Source organism: Amblyomma maculatum, chromosome 9 (assembly GCF_055883805.1).
Source record: "Amblyomma maculatum isolate TAMU_Amacu chromosome 9, ASM5588380v1, whole genome shotgun sequence".
Taxonomy (NCBI): Eukaryota; Metazoa; Arthropoda; class Arachnida; order Ixodida; family Ixodidae; genus Amblyomma; species Amblyomma maculatum.
This window is the reverse complement of record NC_139352.1, coordinates 48,909,938-48,927,922: the sequence shown is the minus strand read 5'-3', so window position 1 is coordinate 48,927,922 and position 17,985 is coordinate 48,909,938. Positions and strand designations below refer to the sequence as shown.

At 45.7% G+C, this 17,985-nt stretch overlaps 1 protein-coding gene across 1 annotated transcript in view; it reads left to right on the top strand.

The window, feature by feature from the left end:
* Positions 1 to 553: 553 nt before the first annotated feature.
* LOC146179013 (uncharacterized) overlaps positions 554 to 17,985 on the top strand; it is a 449,427-nt gene continuing 431,995 nt past the window's right edge. The window contains exon 1 of the mRNA XM_084578711.1: positions 554 to 2,164. The gene's annotated coding sequence lies outside the window, so the exon portion shown is untranslated. The remainder of the gene's footprint in view (positions 2,165 to 17,985) is intronic.

Genomic DNA, 17,985 nt, shown 5'->3' with positions numbered 1-17,985 from the left:
GAGAAGACAAGTAGAAGTGGAAGAGGGTGGTGACGGCCGCGGGGAGACGAGGGTGTGTGGCCGTAGGCTCGAAAGCAGTGGTGGGTGGTGGTAGGTGGCACTGGCACTATAACGGCGAAATAAAAAGTGCAACTTGGGATATAAGGTGACGAGGGAGTGCACCAGTGATGTTGGTGAGCAGGGTGAGAAAAAAGGAGGAAAGCAACACTCACCTCCTTTCCACTCATGTAGCGATCATGCCCGCTCGAGGAACTCCGCCAACTCAGGGCTGCATGCAGCAGTTTCGTTTTCTCTCACCTCCCCACCTCCAGTCCGAAACGTTTTCTTGTTCTTTCCTCCTTTCGCTCTTTCTTTGACTGCCGGGAGGAGGAAAAGGGACGTGGCAAAGAAAGACACAGAAAAGAAGATCAAATAGAAAGAAATAAAAGTTAGGCGACGCGGGGCTAGGGAAGGGCGAGGAGGTGGGCGGGTGGTTTCGCCCTCTCTCCTCGGTTCGCGGCGCGCGATCCTCCTCTCCCGCGCCGATGCCGCGCTGACCGACCCTTCGGCGCAGACGAGCCACCGCCGGGCTGATGGGTACGTCGGCATTGGGCGCGCGGCGGCGATGATCCTGGCGCGCCCGACGCTGCTCGCCCTCGCTCGGATACGAGACCTCCCCTCGCCACCAGCAACTGTCGGCGGCGCTGCCGCTGCTACGACGACGACGACTTCGGCTCCTCGCTGCGCGGCCGCCTCCTCCCGGACCGTTATCCGACGGCGAAGACGGGCTCCACGTTGTTGGAAGACAAGCGCGACGCCGCCAGCCGTAGACGAGGAACCGCCTGAGACAGTTTAAAGCGCGCCTCCCGTTTGTCTGTCTTCCTCTTCCTTCCCTCTCTGCTTCCTGTTTCTTCCTTTCGGTGTTTCCTCTTTTTCCCTATCAGTGTTTCTGCTTTTTTCCCGAGACGTGCTCTTCAGGAACAAGCTCCACCGACCAACTTTGGTGTCCAGCCGGAAGAGAACGGCTTCGAGCACGCGTCTCTCTAACGAGATTTTGTTGCTCGTTTGTTCCCCGCCAAAGTTTCGTGGGCATCTTTATTTGGCCCTCTAGTTTCTTCTTTTCAAACCTGACATCTGAACGCCACCTCCCGCCTTTAAAGTGCGCAGTGCCCTTCGTCAAGAAAACGAGACCCGCGGATGACGACGGATGTTCGCCCTTTTCAAAACTGGGTGACCTGCGACTTGGCCGAGCTTGTTCCGACTTCTATTCACGCCTCAGTTTTGGCCCACTTGTCGCCTGCGTTTCGCCGCACGCCAGCCTCACCCTCAAGCTCTGAACGACGCCTTGACTGTGTTCCCTTGCAGTGCCGGTCACACCTTGAACGCATCATCGCTTCAGGCCGTATCTTCTGTGCTACACTTCTAGCCCTTTCGGCGTGTGCTTAATTTATTTGTGTTTTGTTGCGCCTTTTAGCCCCGCCCACGGATAGTTTATTGTGTCCCGGTGCCGATTCAACGGATTTGGTGCTGTCCCATTGCAATAGCGACTAGAAACGAGCTCGTTTTTTGATTAGTTAAAGAAAAAGTGTCTCGCGGCTGCCCCTCCCGTGAGCGTTCTTTTGTGTTCCTTCAGTTTTCCGGCTAGAGTGTGAAAACGGCTGAGAAACTTTGTCAAAAACGGGTTACTTTACTTTTTCACCCCGCACTGTTTTCGGACCCAGCGTCGAAGTGTTTTTCCAAGTCCTGCCTTGAACGTCACTACCTCATTACTGAGAACGAATTGCGAAAGAGAAGATCTCTTTCAAGACCGAAGTGAGCGATCAGGCCCTAACTCAAATCAAAAGGCTCGAAGGAACGCCACCAAGTGATTGAGATACGCGAGGCGGCTGTTCGCGGTCAATCTGCGCTGCCCTCCGACGCCGTGCGTAGTCCCCCAACTTCGTTCGAACTGTGCGACATCCAAAATTCGGGCACCCATGAAGAGAAAGAAAGCACGGTAGAGAACCCACGACGTTTGAGAGAGGGCGGCAGTGACGAAAGAGTACGGTGTGGTTGACGAATTCTCTTCTTGGGACATCGCACGTCGTTCCCTGTGTGCCATCGGCCATTCTGGTGACTGCGCGCGGCCTCTGCTGTGCGGGCATCATCGCCCTCCAACGGCGAAGGCGCAGGATGCGGTGAATTGGTGAGTTGAACACAGCAAAAAAAAGAACGGATGACTCGAATTTTGGTACCTCTCCCTTTTTTGTGACTTCTCAGGACGTGAATCTATTGGCTCCGGTAGCGAGGCTCAGTTTATGCCGTTGCTCACGCTATAGCATCCAGGCTCTGTTATCGGGCATAGTTTTGTTACGATTGTGTCGCTTCTAAGCATACATCACGCACTTAGCCACTAGCGCAAAGTAACAAATCATAAAACTATATTAAATTCTTTGTTGCTAGAAACGCTTCGTAATCGTTTTTGAGGTTGCCTCGGCAGTGATCACCTTTTGCGTCTCGTGGCATATCACACAGGAAAAAAAAAAAAAATACTGTGGGCTACGTTGCATTTTTTTTTTTCGTTCGTTCTAAGTGATGAAAAGGGAACCAACGCTGGACCATTCGGTGAGATGAAGATTAACTGAGGCGATTCTTATCTGCTCCGTCACGCTCTACAAAATGATAAAGGGCTGCGACATGGTTGCAGAACACGAATCAGGCACTAAAGAAAATGTTTTATCTTCGGTGTTAAAGAAAACAGCGTAATCACTTTCCAAACACGGCAACCGGTGATTATGTGCCTGTACAATTAAGCAGCAAAGGCCAGATATCCTAAATGCACAGTCAGTTCAATGCTTATAAATTGCTTCTTCTGCAAACGATACCGACTGTCTTAACGGGCCGCGGTAAAAGTCAACGTTAGCATCGAGAACATACAAGTACCACGATGTGTGGAGCATTTCATTTCTAGTGGTGTTTGATGAAGCAAAGGTATTATCATTTTAGACGGTCCAGCTACGGCTACAACGCGAAATCTACCGGAGAGGCTTGAACCCTTAAAAAGAGTTTGCAAAATTTTCCTAATGTATCTTCCCTACCTTGTCTCCGTGTTTTTTACGCCCACGACGTTCTTGCATTTTAGAAAATGGTAGCCATTTATTTCCTTTCTCAGTTGAATTTCACTCTCTACAATTACGCCGGGTAGCTCGGGATAATTTAGCAGCAATAATTCAGCCAACTACTCGTAAAAAGTGCTACTACGTCTGCACATAGCATGCCTTGACGTTTCTGCCGTTAGATGCTACTTTAAACTGTCATTTTGACTCGACAGTAAAATTTGGCCTCTCTAGGGCAAAATAAGCCTCCTCCTCACTTTTTACCAGCTTAACACCCGTTTGTCATCGCTCGTTCCAAGCAGAAGTGCGTGAAATTTTGCTTGGTCATTTCAGAATATGTCAATGGTTATTAAGTTGTATATGTCACCAACGTTGGTAGGTTATAGATTGTCCAACGAGCATTCTACACCCTTCGTTTAAGAGGGAGACGGCACTTTACGCACGGTTTTCAAGTGGCCATGCTTTTCAGTCAAGCCTCTTTACCAGGCCGAAAAAACGAGGAACCATGCAACAAAGGTTTCGCGACAACCTTATCCCGCACTTCTGTTCCGTTCCTGCAAAAAGCAATCTAAGCCCAAAAAGACGGAAGAAAAAATCTCATTTTTTTTTTTATTTTACGCCTAGCCGAACCATTGTTTCGATCATACAAAGAATAGCGTAACGAAGGCTCATCTAGCGCAACGTGTTTTGCCCTTGACCGCCTTTCCGTAGTAAAAAGCAGAACAATGTCGAACCATGTGTGGGCCTCCAACAGAAGGTATTGTCGCGCATTAAACTAATGCTCGTGCCGTTTACTGATACCAAATCACAGGTTACTGTGTATGCGTATCGAAATCCACAGCGTCAGCATTTTTTTTTTTTCCTCTTTTAGACTACAGTATCCCAGATGCGCGCACTGGCAGGCGCAAGAAACACGACTTCACAAATGTTTATTTTTCACCACGCATATGCGGATGTGACGTCACCTACCATAAACATTACGCCAGGCTTGGCCTGGGTTGTGAACGCGATATGTAAAGACTGCAAGTTCTTGCGCGAAACGGCCTTCGGGCGACTTATTTCAGAGCTGCTTGAATCGCTGTTAGTTGTTCTCTCTCTTCCTTTTTTTTTTTTTTTTTAATTCTCCGCGTTGATGTCAGGTATTCAACACGGCTAACCAAGAAAGACTGCAGACGCACAAGATTCGCGCCTATATAGCAACAATACATAATTCCTTAATGACTGAAAGAATGCGCTCACTCCAGAAGAAAATCTTCAGCAAACATCCTGCTTAACTCATTGGTCCCTCTGTGGGCGCTGGGAACGCGTCAGGAAGAGAGACAGGTATCATGTGAGAACAGTGAGTGACAGGGGCGCTAAGGTGCACTCCACATGCAATCATTGCAAACGCCGCCATGACGTTCCGCGCTGTCTTAGCACTAAGTACTAGAAGCATTCATATCTTCCTTGCCTAGGCTCATTTTAATGTTCTGCTGTCATTCAATTACCTCTATGTGATGTGCGCAGGTGAGCGCGAAAACTGACGCCGTACACATGGCCCAAACCTTGGTTTTCTTTCTGCGAAAGCATCATACGCCGTAGAATACTCTTCTGTTGGGCTAGTTGGTGATACACTAAGACAGGTACTAGTAGCACACACAAACACGGACAGATGTCAGGAGCGCTGCGTTCGTCTTCTCCCTTCTATACATTTTTGTCTGCGCTGATAGTATCTGGCACTATACGGGCATCGTGCATTCTATAGCTCTCACGTGTATACCAGAGTTCTGTAGTATCAGTTCTCTTATCACATGTTAGCTAGGGGCCAGCATTGCGAGGACTAAATATCGGGCAATACATCGTGCCAAAATTTTTTTACACTCGTGCTAGCACGCCCCGTTAGCAGCGCTAGGACACGGAGCTCTTTAACCGAACGTGCTAACCAAAATCAAGCTATGCTAATGCCGCTTTTTGACTAGCGTTAGTTCTGCCTCCCTTCCAGTTTCGTGCATTCTTTCTTATGTTCGGGTCTGGCTTTGGTTTTTACAGTAGCTCCACTGTTCTACACGGGCATTAGCACATAAAGAGAGTAGGGCTGCAAATATGCATTTTCCGTGTCAATATATATCTAAGTAAATACGCAAATAGATCAATTATAAAACCATCTCGTGTCATTATGAACCGGATTCTATAGACAAAAACACGTTTTATGACACTTTGCGTACCTATAAGGTTTAGCACAATAAAGGTAAAGGTTACTTTTTCGCCTCTAAGTTATTGGCCCGCACTAGATGCCAAGTTGCTTTTTGCCATATCTCCGTCGCGATGAGGGTGGCGCTCCTAGTATCAGGTCCAGACAATTATTCTGGCCGTAAATTGTCACAGTGGTAGTTAGTCATTCGTAGTGTTTCTTCGCGGATTACTTTACTGGAGATTAGGTAAAAGCCTAATAATCTGCACGTGGAATCTGCACCTGTCACGTGGTGCCGCACTTATATTACTGGCATACAAATTAAATCTGTGTTCTTTCTGCATTCTATGATTTGCCGGGTTTTCAAATGATACATTGCGAGCTGTTGATCGTGACCACTTGAGGCTGGATTTCTGACTTGTACTAGTAATTTTTTCGATGACATAAACCGCGGTTGACGAATTTCATAAAGAGCGTTTCACTGCACAAGCCTTACGTTATCTTATTCAGCAATCTCCCCAACTGCGCTTCCGATGACTTCAGCCTCCTCTCCATACGAGCAAGCTTTCAGTTGTTTCTTTCAAGCCTTCTTGACTGAGGACCTGTTTTCTTCTTATAGAGCATCTGCTATATTTACTATGAACCCGATTGCGCCCCAATTTCTTCTCTTTGAATTTTTGTTAATTTCCTTACGAAACCCTTGAATCGTGTTTGAATATGTTCCGAAGACAAGAACTGTTTGGCTAGACTTTGAGCGCTGGTCGTAAGTTAAATTCGGTCAGTGACTGGCGGGAACGCTGTTTGTCCATGGGATTGTTTGCTGGCGTATAGTGATTTATCACGGGCACGATTATCGCAATCACGAAATGTTGCGCACCAACTGGCTGACGAGAGTGCGCCTGACTATCATGAAATGGTGCACGGTTACGTACAAAAACATTTGTGCGTACGGACACTGCATGTTGCCCAGGAGGATTTATTTGCAAAAGAGATAACCAAGTGGCTCGACTTATGGTGTTCCGGATAGGTGATAGATTCAAGAAAAAATGTCGTCTCGTCGTTGCAATCTAGCTCCCTCACTCCCCCCTTTTTAAATGCTAGTCATAAGGCCAGCATTTTTACTTGTGCTTTTTATTTCTTGCTTACAAGTACCACTGCGTTTGCTTAGAAAGATTTGTGCTCCATTGTGGGCCATATTTCCGCAAAAAGTATTTGCCTACGGTAGTATTTGCCCGGGCCTGAAAATACATACGTTAAATACGCGTATATAGTTGTTCCAAAAGCATCAACAGCCGGTGCTGTCGAAGCTGTGAAATATTGACGACCTGAATATATATTGCTACGAGACGTAAGCGTACCAAGACAGTAGTACCTCCCGCACTAATGAAAGTGTTCTTTTTTGTGACGGATACTTTCTAGCGATAAACAGGTCTCATCAGTGTCAGTGATCATTACATTATAACTTTGCACATTTTTTGTTGTTGTTGCTGCGTTGCTTTTTTAAACGACGACCTTTACCGGTCTCCCGGTCTCGCTCCATATGTGATGAAAAATGTATTGCACTATTTTCGCTCGATCAAAACTTTCTTTTGGCCTTAAAAAGTTAGATCCTATAACTGCAGTTGTTATAGTCAGTTGGGCTTATGACAGTGAAGCAGATTTTCTCAATTTTGATAGAGAACGACCAGGGAAAGTCGTCGGCCATCGCTATTTCTCAGTACCTCACCGAGTTGGCTGTTACAGCGTGCCATCGGCATTAAAGTTCACTGCGTCACTTTTTCATGACACTATAATGACCTATAGGCTACCCTCAAAGAGACACTGACGTCAATGTATACTGTGACTGCATAATGTAAAAATAGATTCATATAGGAAGCAGTTATAGCCGAAAGAATGCTCTAGTTTACAGAAGTCATTAAATGCGAAAGCCCCTCCGTAATCTTAATGCGCCTACGATAGTTACTGGCATGACGTTATATCCCACTGGTGAGTTAACGTCGCTCTGTGCATGTTGGTTGAGGAGCGCTTAGCACTTTACGCTAAGCAAGTGCGTCAAGCTGAGTCATGAATGCGTCTCGTATCACATTCACTGCTACTAGAATCACACGTCACAATGGCATCACAAGTGACGACAGCGTGCGAAATATGGACGGTGGCGTTCAACGTGCATTATTTGTGAACAACAGGCCATCTAGCTGCGCGCGCTAGCAGTAAGCAATATCTAAAAACTCAGCAACTCCAGTTTCTGAAAAAGAAAACACACATGTTTGAAATCGCTTGCTCTACTACTATTTATCTTTTGAGCACATTAAGAACAGCGTGGCCTCAACTGTTTAAACTGATCGCTTTGAAGTATATTACCATATATGTACACGCGTTGGCTTATTGATTGGAAACCGTATCTATACCAGCTCTTCACATCTTAAGCTATTAAAGAACTAATAGTACTCGAAAACGTATAGAGCTCCTTCGAGCGAAAATGAGTCGCCATCGCCGTATCCTAGTTTTGAAAAAAAAAAGAAAGAAAGAAACGTGTCGTAAAAATAACGCGCGCAATTTAGTATGCAAATTGGGACGCAGCAGTTATTTGCGTTTAGTGTTGCGTCACACAATTTTGCTCCCTATTTAACGTTAACCTGCTATAGCCACGTTGGGGGGTTCGAACCGACCACATGCAACGCGCTGCACAATTACCGGCACACAGAAAAATGCTTCTCCCAGCTAAACTGCGGAATCTTCGCAGCTCAAATTTCGCACAGAAGTTGCATTGTGTCTTTAGTATATTTTAATATCAAATTTGTTTAGGCTGCTTCCCTGATTCGATCAGAAGAAGTCGTATATGTTCCCATTGTATGCGGTGGCGGTGAGGCAAAACGAACTGCTGTGCCAGCGATGGCATCGCCACCGCCGCATACGATGAGAACATCCCACTTTTTCTGATCGAATCAGGCAAGTACCCCAAGCAAGTTTGTATTAAAAAATACTGACGACAAAATGCCATTTCTGTGCGAAATTTTAGCTGCGAGGGTCCCGCGGTTTATCTGCAGCATTCTGCAGCGGGCCGGTAGTTGTGCAATGTGTATGTACCGACAATTGTATGCCGTTCATAAAAGTGTAGGTGTCCACCGCGTATTGAGACGGATATTTTGGCTTCCTTCCCTCAAAGAAACCGAACCAACTAAAGACGTTTGACACTTTGCCAAACTCTGTGCCAATCTCTCAAAGCCAGAAGTCCGCGTAATTGAAAGGTGGTGTTAAAGGCGCTATCGCGTTTATTAAGGCGAAGCTGCATCATCTTCCTGATTTTTTTGGATAGTATAGGTGCCCGCTTTACAAGTCTGGAATGCAATTCCCACACGCATATGACATCTAACACACTCTCCTCCAGCTTGTACTTACAGTAGTGAACTTCTTACGAGGCTAATTAATTAATGACGCGGATAATGTTAACGGCTGCATTGTTCTGTCACATATAGCCCGAGGTCGTGGGTTATAGTCCAGATCACGGCGCCCGCATTTCTATTGAGGCATAATACGGAAACTGTCACGTTAGCCACATGTTAGAGCAGACTATTAGCACATGTTAGAGCAGGTTAGGTTGTTGAAATTAACCACGAGTTTTCGGCTACTGCGGGGTTCAGAGCGCTGATTGGGAACGTCGGAATACGCCAATTTATTATACTTGTCTTGCAATGTTTTTTGCTGGTGACTCAGTAATAGAATCAAGTTTCGGAATTTTATGGGCACTGCCTGCTTTAAAGTGTTCTACGCCAGTCAAGTCTCCTCTAACGGTCGCGTGTTCATGTCAACCGCGAACACCCCAGTGCTGACCAAGGCCTCAACAATGCGGTTTTTACAGACGCTGCGCCCATACCATAAACAGACAACGCGCGCGTTTGTTAGACTCTGTATAAAACAGGTGAAGGGAACATTATTGTGCACAGGTGCTTCTCCCCACCGTGGTTTTTCTCGTACGACAAATTCCACTGCCCAAAATATAACTAATGCTCAGAACATTGTCGTCTTCACAACATCGACGGTTGGTATAGAGTTGTCTTGACCTGTATGACGAAAGTAGCATTGTTAAATTAAGATTCAGCGGGAGTTTAACGCCTTTTTCACTTGACATCGATTCCGAATATGTCACTGCACTGTACGACGACTGAGGCTGGCACGCGGAACTGAATGTCGAAATCACCGTGCGATATCGAGGTTCTTGGAACAGTGAATCGCCCTCGCAACGCACATTGACGCGTGCTGCCATAGCGAGGATAAACTGAGCACTCGGAAAAGGAACGCGTTTACGACCAATCCAGCAGTACTTTCAAAAGAAAAAGAAGAAAGAAAGGAAGACAGGAGGTATGACGCCATTTGTGAGACTTCACGTGTACGACGGCCTCAAGAAAGAAGCTTGGGAGCTAGTAGGGGAAACATGTATGGAATTAAGCTGAAAAGCAAGGTAGAGCCAGCGGTTAGCACGTTTGTCTGTAACGGATGCTCCCCAGTCATGCCAAGGCAGCAAAAATAAAAATATCTCACTTCTGTCCTCTGTCCAAACAAGGTGCATCGATATTGGAAAGATCTCCTCCGCGAAAACTGCTTTAGAGAAGCTTGCTCTTCATCATGCAGGAAAATAATACACGTCACTATTAAATCAGCATTAAGTACGTAACAAGTAACATTTCTAGATATACTACTTGCTAGAGAAATATTTCCACGCATTATTGAATCTCAATAATAGTTGCTTCTCGCTGCCACTGTGCATTGTTTTTCGTTCTATTCATTCTGAAAACACTGCAATAACCAATTCAGGCATGTGTGTTTTTAACGGTTGAATCGTCTAAGATTCTATAAATTTTTTTTCATTCACTTTGTTTTTCGTTTATTTTCCTTCTTTCTGTTTTGAAATTTTAAAGTTTACTGAACCATCACCATTCCATTATGTTCATCCTGCGAGGCCTAATTATGTTTAACGAACAAAACGTCTCGGACAATCCATCAAAACGCCTATCTCGTCCAATGTGTTTATGTACCTTGAACATTCGGTAAAATCACTCTCCTAATCATACACATCACGAGCTACAAGGTATACATCAGGGAAGTTGCATGCTGTGCAGATTCGCACCTCAGAACGTGATACGAGTTGGGACTTGGTTGTGAAACTTCCTTCATGCCAGCAAACAGCAAGGTGCCGTTCTTCGCAAGCGCCACGTCATCACCCCTCGCTAAAGTCTCGTTGCTGGAGCATTAATTTACAAAGACCTATACACAACACGTTTTCTGTTCCGTGTGAGAGGCGATATTCTTTTTTAATGACCTGCGCACAGGCTTCTTATAATATTCGGGAGGAGTGGTTATATGGCGTGCATGTCAAGGGTGGATGAACTATGGCTTTCGGGAAGACAAAAAGATCGAAATGTCAAAGCAAAAGCTTTGATGGAAGGTCCCGGCGGTAGATGGCGCTGGTGGTGCCGCGGCGTCGTCAGAAGTACAGTGAAGTAGTAGCGTACGGGTTTTTCAGCGGGGTGGGGTGGGTAAACAGGTGGACGAGAAAGCGAGGGATGAGGAAAGCGAACGCCGCTCTCTGATTGGGTGGCCCCGAGAAAAAATGGGGAGGAAAGGGAGGGGGTGACGCCATGCAAAAGCGCTCTCGTGTTCTTGCGTCGCGGTCTCTTGCTTGCGTCACACGCGCATACACACAAACAGCCATGAAAGAAAGCGCTCGCCGTTTTACCCTCCTCTGTTTTACAGCACCCTCCTCTCTTTATGCGTTCAGCTTTTGCTCGGATGATTCCGAGCCGGCCGCCTTTCTGATTACCAGGGGTGGTATACCCAATTGGCGGGCGACGCGCCGAGACCGTTCCCCCGAGTGCAGTGTATCGCTAGAGATGACAATATTCTGCGGTCTCTTGTTTTGTGACACTAGGCGCCGAGTGTGACTGGCCCACGTTCGTTGGCCAGAAACAGCTTGAGTGGCACGTTGGACATTTAGGTTGGCTCCGTAAATTGTTTCGAATCCTCAAGGTGACATTTTTGTAACGGTTCAAATTTCTCTTCGTCGAGTAGCCGCTGAAAGTTAGTAACGCATTAACGATGTATTAAGCACGCTGACACGCAACAAAATAATAAAAATGAAGCTATTTTACTCAGTGCTGACCATATGGCACGCGAACCACGCTAACAAGAGTTCGTCAACAATAATGAAATGTGTTAGGGTTAGCGAGCAGCCGTGGCATATTATAAATGCGCAGTGACGGAACTCTGGCTGCATCCTTGTGCGCGGCCCAAAAATAATTCAATTCAATTCAATTCATTTGCCATCCTGGTACAAATGATGGCGGGAGCCCGGGGTAAAAGTTGCCGTTTGACAGCTTGACAGAGCCACGGGCCCCCACTTTGGCAGCACCACAGTAGTCAGGCATATATAAAAAGCACTTGTCATGTGAATTTAAACACAAGGTAAGGAAACATTGAAATAATAAATACAGCTCTTGTCAATGATACATGAAGCCATGTGAGAGCTTTATTTGTTGAGGGCATTCTGTTCTGCCAGAAGGAATTCGGCGAGGTACCAGGCACGCACTACATATCTGAAAGCTCTTGATTTCGGTCTGCGCACTTATATTCTCAGTTAAGAATTGGAACAGTCCGTTTATAAAACCTCGCAAGTGCCTGTAGGTAGGCTTGTTAGTGCATATTAGGGAATATGTATACAGGAGTGCCGAAATTATACACGAGCGTAGAAAGGGAACAAGGGAAAACTGATGAAACGGAAGAGGAAAATTGAATTTACTCCACTTTCGGGATGCCCCTAAACCTTCGACCAACACCGCTACCACTTCCAGTTGTTGATAAATTTGCTCTCGCCCTACCATTTGATCAAATGACCGTCCTGGTTAGCTCAGTTGGTCGAGAGATTGCCCCAGCGAGGTGGTGGTTCCGGATTCGAACCGTGGGCCAGGACGAATTTTTCTTTTACGGAGTTTCTGAGAAATATGTAAGCTTTCCTTAGTAGCTGTATGGTTGCGATTGGCTGGATGCCTTTAAGCAATTGCTCCCTTATTAGAAAACATTCCTTGTACAAGGGCAATGCATCAAGGGGACCGATTTTTTTTTTTTTTTTTAGCGCTCTTGTTTTTATTGTGCATTTTAAATGCTGGGAGCGTTAGCGCAAAGGCAGTACTCACTTCATAATCTAAAATTCTTATCTCTTTTCTTTCTTTTTTGCACTCAAGTGAGCCCGGCTGTTCAGGTGATACTTCCTCTATCATTTGTCCTGCTGCCACTCTATCAAAATATTGTCCAAGGCGGGACCACCTAAAGTAATTCGAGGCTTGTGCACACTGTGCTTAGTCATACGCATGCCGAAATTGGAGCGTCTTATACTCTACGGGACGCCCACAGCCATCTCTGTCCACTTTTTCTGTATAAAAAGTATAGGCCGCGAATATACAAGTTTCGATATACTTACTACTAATAAGAATCTAGCCGCTGGCTGGGAGTAAAAAAAAAAAAAAAAAAAAAAAAAATGTCAGAAGGATGGCGATTCAAAGTATCAGAAATAAACATTAGTATTGTTTTTTTATATGTTTTTTTTTTCAAGGGCTGCACCTTTAGCCAATTCAGATGATGTCTATAGAAACGTGAGATCGAAGGTTATATATAGGCGCTTCCTGCAACTAAAACGTGACAACAAAACTTCGCAAATCACCTTACTGTTCGTATGATCACTGCTGCGTGTCGTTTGTGACATGGTTAGCGGTTCGCGTGAGTGTAAGGATCACCGCTCCCGTAACCGTGGGCAAAGGGAGTCGCATCACGAAAGCTCGCGTTCGCTTGCCTGCTGAGGACTGCCGTGCCAATTTTCATTTGTTTGTTGTTTACACCCCGTTGCGGACACACTGAGCTACAGCGTGCACAAACTCGATCGTCTACATGAGTAATTACACTGCCCCAATGACATGCACCTAAAATCCACCCGGCAGAGGTTTTCAGAACGAACGAGATTTTTAATTCTGTGCTCCGTTTCACAGGCTGTTTACAGCACTACAAATGGCAAGGGCAAATTGGATCAATCAGGATCGCAGTGCCTGATTCGCAGTGCTACAAATAACATGTGAAAAGGAGCATAGCTGCAGTATTGCCGGTGCTCTTATCGAACTCATGCATTTACTATCAGAACGAGATCACCTTATATTGAGGCATCCATAAACGAATACATAGTATGTTTCAGCACTCTCGACAAACCCTGCTCATAACGTTAGGCTGTTGCAGCACAGTGAATTGCACAGTTCGATAAAGCCTATAAGACGCCAGAATAAAACAAAAGGCCCGCTACAAGCTTACGGTTCTTCTCGCGTTCCCTGGCTGGCTCGGACTGCGCAGCATGATTATCACGCATTATGACCAAGATCAGCCAACCAAAGCAGCCAATGATAAGGAAAGGGAATCAATAGAAAGCGCAGGAATACGCCTTCCCATGTTTCTCTTCGGCGTTGCCTTTCACTTCAAGGTAGGCGAGGGGTTCGAATGTGTAACTAACACGACTCCTGATAAGGCATTCGGAGAATGCCGGCCTTGAAACATTGATCTTTCCGCTTATCGCATGCCGTGTGAATACGCAGAGTGCACGTGTCGGGTTCTCTCCTTTATCTTTGACTGTCACTTTCCTCATCACAGCTGCATGATTGCACAAATTTCCACGAAAAGGAAGCGCAGGTAACGTTTGATGTTTGCGGGCGCGACACCTCTCGAACGCTTCGCCGCGATAAGCTTCGGCAAGAGGTTGTGCTCCGAGACGCTTATCTTGCGTTATTTTGCTCTCCGTCTTGTCGCGTGGTGAGATTCGTTCCGTATTGTTAGTCGAGCCTCTTTCATCTCCGCCTCACTCTATATCGGAGTCGTAACAGCCAGCGCACACTATCTACGTGTGCAGGTGTGGACACTGGACAATACTAAACGAAGCACGTTACTAGCTTAACAGTATTTTACGCGTTGCCGAGTCGAAATTGCCAAGTATTGTAGGTGCTGGCATGTAGTGGATGCTTATGCGTTTTTATCAAGACAGGTGATGTTTCCTCGATTTAATTCCGACAGGGAAGGCGTAATTGTACTTTGGAGACGAAAAGCTAGGCGCCCGTGTGCTGTGCGATGTCAGTGCACGTTAAAGAACCCCAGGTGGTCGAAATTTCCGGAGTCCTCCACTACGGCGTCTCTCACAGCCTGAGTCGCTTTGGGACGTTAAACCCCAAAACCAAACCAAACCAAACGTAAAAGAAAATTATAGTGCTCCCTATCTATGTATGCTTACAGGAGCGTTCCATGTAGTCGCTGTTCACACTTGTGTTCCTGCGACCGGAAAAAATCAATTCCTCGTTCTAGCGACCCGACGTTGTGGTGCAGTGGTTAGGGCACTCTACTGCTGTGCCCAAGGATGCGGGGTCGAATCCCGGCCTCGGCGGCCGATTTTCGATGGAGGCGAAAAGCAAGGCGCCCGCGTGCTGTACGATGTCTACGCAAGTTAAACATCCTGCTGGAGCCCGGTGGAACTACGGTATCTCTCATGGCCTAAGTCGCTTTTGGGGCGTTTAACCCTATAAATCACAGTCACATTCTCGTTCTAACTCTCTGGTCGTCCCATATCGATGCGTAATTAATTCGATAAAAAGGAAGTATAGTATACAGCCTTTGTCAAAAGTGCAGAGTCCATGGAGTTTGCTTCGGTGCCGTATAGTGCCGCTGAGTTAGCATTAGTGGAAGTCTTTCGCATTGTAGAGTGTAGGACAAAAAATCTTACCACTAAAATATTCGGAACACTGGAAATGCATTACAAGCCGCTCGAAATGACTCAGAAGCCGACCCCCTGAGCTCTATACTTTTGACAAAGACTGTACATTTGATTTGAGTTAATGTGAACAGACACAATACATTTCGCTTTCATGCATTTCATTTTAATACATTACATTTCATTTCAGTATATTTAATTCAGAGTGCATTCTATTCTTCACATCGAACATATTTTTGATTTTTTTTTTTTTTTTGTGAAACCGAATCGCCATGCGCTGTGATATGCATCAACGTCAATTTTACATCCGCTTTCTCGTTGTCTCACGCAATATGTGAGAGGACGTTTGTGGCACATGATCCTGTTCATGTAGTCTTGTTTTTTTTTTTTTTTTTTTTTTTTATGTTCCAGTCATGAGCCATCACCGTCTTACCCAAATTGCAGCTTTAGCAGTACTATACCGCAGTACTAGAGTGCAAAAGACGCGCAGTAGTGGCACACTTCGAATTTTAGCGAGTTCTTGCTCGAGTTATAGCTCCTACAACAGTCGATTTCTTGTTCATGATCATAGATTATAATCCCCCGCTCAGCACCTGCATTTTAACGAAGCAGAAACACGATAATAACGGACGCTTGAGATTGCGGTGGACTTTAAGGAATTCGAAACGCTCGAAGACTTACAGCGGCCATTTGTAGCGAAGATATGGTTTAATAATAATAACACTACTAAACGTGATGATGATGATGATGATGATGGGGTAATGGAGGTGTTAAATATAGTATAACATAAAAACTTAAAGCCTCATATATCTACAACGGAGGTTTAAGAAACGCAGGCCGCACATACAGAGTATCTATGTGGCTATTGCTCGCATTCTGCAGCTTGTTAGAGGCGCAGCATGCATTCGAATGCGATAGCGTTAACGCCCCCGTTCGGCGAAGCACCTGGCTTCGGCTTGGGGCGAAAATCGGCAATGATCGAAAATGCTCGGGGTCACACCTGAAGTGGCGGGATTGTGAATGAGCTGCGCTCAAATGAAAATTCGGCGAGGGTAGAAATGTGAAGCGAACCGAGCACCATCGGATACCAAGACGCGATTCCAGGTTACGGTTACACGTGTAAGGCATGTTCGTGCAGCTTGATTAAAAATTACGAGGGACTTTAGCGGCTAAAGTAGTGAAAGGCGAAAGCCTTAGTGCCGCATACTGCTACGCAACTGGCATTAATTAATAATTAATTAGTCATTTGTGAGGAAATAAATTTTCTATAATTAGTGATTGATCATTGATTGGCATATGGTCATATAAGGCGCGCATTCGCGCATACTGTGGTGGTGCTCTATGATTGGTCGAGACCTCTATGACGTCATTCTGCCTCGGCCACTCAGAGCCGCCGCAAAAGCGGGACACATTTTGTCCACGACAGCATGCGCTATTAAAGGCTTTCGCCTAAAACGGAGCTTTATATCTATATATTGCGTGGTCTTTCAAATAATGTGATAGCTTGCATGCGACTCTAGGCTGATTATGCGTGAGATTAGAGGTGAGCTAACTAAGTGATTTGTGGCTGAGCGAGTAGCATAATGAGCGCCGGTGAAGGTTGACTAGGCGGATTATAGGGATTATGTAGTACCTAAGTCACTGTAGTGGCCATTTTGTAGTGCTTGTAGCATGACTGAAGGCTGCGGGCTTATCTAGTCTTCTTATAGCCACTAGCACTGCTTCTGCACCACAAAATGGTGCCTGTGACGTTACCTGCGTATCTCCTTTACACAAACCGGGATCCACAAGAGATGCCCTGGACGGTAGCGTTGAAGCTATTGCGCCCTACCTTCCGCGATACATCAGTGGAGCGAAGAGACAGATTATATTGCGTGATAGATATATTGCGCCCTGTCGCTTCATGTCTTAAACTCGAAGCCTGAGTGTCCCCAAAAATTTTTATATATCCATCGTTCAAGTCCCTTTTTGGGAGCCGAGAAAAGTGCTATCAAATTATACTTGAACACATCTACTTATCAGGTTCAGACTTACCAGTGAATGCATACATTGGGTTGAAAAGATTGCTCAATATTTCTCAACATGACAACGGGACAGTTTTCTATCATGTATGGTGTGAATGTGATCGTATGATCTATTGGGAGCCGAAATCACTAGATTTCCGTTCCCTCTGACGATGGATTGCGGCGACGAAGAAACTACCCGCCAGTTTCGAATTGCCTCCTTGAAAGACTCCGTCTATCTGCGGAACATAAGTAAAATAAAACGTTGATTATTGCTACCATCGCTCTTAGTTCACTGAAGCCCCAAAACAGTGCAGTCTAAACGTAGAGTATATGCCGTACTTACCAATACTACCATTCAACGGCACATCGAAGCAGCATGGTGTAAAAAAAAGAATGAAAAAAAAAATACTCACTTGCTAAAACGTTGCAGCATCAGCTGCACACTCGTGACCATGAAGACGAGAGAAACGAAAAATGTAAAGCGACAAAGAACAAAGAGAAATCGGGACGACATCGATTACGCAACGCTCGGTCTACCTACGCGCCTGATCCAAAGAGAGAGACACCCAGGCAAACCCTCAAGGTCACGCCTTCTTTACCTCGTATTTTTTTTGCCTTCTTGTATTTTGTTTCCTCCCTTTTACATCTGTTCGCGTTCTGCTGCCTCAGTAAGCCTATTCTGGCGCCGCCTCTCGCGTGTCTGCGTCTGTGCTTCCTACTATAACGCGTCTGCGTTACCTTTTTCCTTTTTCTTTTGTCATGGTTTGATTCGTTTTGTAAATCACTCGGTTCCTTTCTGCAAGCATTTATGTTTTATATTCCATTTATTTATTTTTTTCCTTTCCTTCAGGACGAGGCGAATTGTTGTTCGCTACCGCGTCCGTTTTTTTCACTCCCCATCCAACCCCCCTCCCCCAACTCGAAAAATCATCCCCATTCTCCTTCACACAC